This window comes from Panthera pardus, unplaced genomic scaffold (genome assembly GCF_024362965.1).
Source record: "Panthera pardus isolate Hobbes unplaced genomic scaffold, ASM2436296v1 HiC_scaffold_16, whole genome shotgun sequence".
In the NCBI taxonomy this organism is placed as follows: domain Eukaryota; kingdom Metazoa; phylum Chordata; class Mammalia; order Carnivora; family Felidae; genus Panthera; species Panthera pardus.
The window spans coordinates 58,402,821-58,404,311 of record NW_026526721.1 but is presented as its reverse complement, the minus strand read 5'-3'; positions in this window follow the sequence as shown (position 1 = coordinate 58,404,311).

The following is a 1,491-nucleotide window of genomic DNA, read 5'->3' as shown; positions in this document are numbered from 1 at the left end:
ACAGCCTGACACAGTGACCTAAATATAATCAGTGATACAGGAAGAATAATCAATCCAAGGATTCGCCTACAGGATATTACTGACTTTTATGAGTATATATCAATGTTGACATTGTAAGGTTTTGAGTGAAGATAAAGGAAAATATGGAATCCCTTCCAAAAGTTACAAAACACATGCTACTCAACTTGTGACCTACACATCTGCAGCGTTGCCTTTATTTGGGAGCTGTTAGCAAAGCAGAATCTCAGTTCCCAGCTGTGGACTCATTGAATCATAACCTGTAAGCCCCATATTTTGGTAAGTTCACCAGGTGATTTACAGGCACAGTAGAGATTGAGAAACCCTGCACTCAAATAACTCAAGAAAAATATTTGTAGGAAGTAGATCATTTCCTTACAGTTTTTGCTTTTGATATACAATAGAAATGTCTTTATGAGTTCCATTGTTAATAACACTTGAATGCACAAGGAAACTATATTCAGTAAACTTTGTTCTTTGACTTCCTTGGAAAAGAAGCATCCCATTTCTGAAAGACCAGAAAATTTCCCAATGAAGTTTCTACTGTTGCCAACGTTGGGGCATATTTTGTTGCCAGCATCCAGGCATACAACAGAAGGAAGGTCATGTCTGTGACAGTTGACTTTTCTTCCTTTCTTTCATTATTCCTCTCAGCCTTCCATCGCCAAGGCATAATTCACTCATTCATTCATTCATTCAACAAACATTTATTAAGTATCAAGTGTGTGCCAGGCTCTGTTCTAAGCTCTGGGGATCCCAGAGTTTAAAATATAGCTTGTGTTCATATTTGAGAACATAGTTTCTAACATATAAACTATATAGAGATGAGATAAATGACAGGCTTTCAATTTCTTTAAGTGTCAAGTGGATTTGGCATGAGAGTAGACATTAAATGGGTGAAGTGAGTGACAGATCTATTGTCTAATGTCGCTTGATCAGTTTGAGCACATGTTATAAAAATAGTTCGCTTTATATACTTCCTATTTTAGCAGTTCCTTTCCTTTTGTCAATCTTTGGAAAGGATGACAAATAAGTGAGCAAGGACAAAGCAATAGGAAGAGGCCTAAGATGAAGGACTTTTCTGTTTGGGTTCCCGCATCAGCGTGCTGGCCCTGGATTAAAGTCACTCTCCTTTCTATCAATTCAGCCAGTGAGTCAGGATGTCTCTCCCCACACTAATGTGACAGAAAATGTAATTTAATTTTGTCATCTATCTGATAGTCTCTCAGGCAGGACATACTGGAAAGGGCACCGTCCTGGCTTTGCTACTAACTAGTTTTGAGACACTGAGTCAGTTCAGTGTCATCTGTGACCCTCCGTTTCCTAATGTATAAATTGACAATAAATGTAATCAAATATATGAAAGCACTTTGATGTAAAGACACCATTAATCATGTAAGAGAACACTATTGCCTTCCCGGGTCTTACATTATTTCAGAATTAATGCTCACTCCGAGTTACCATGAGGTAATG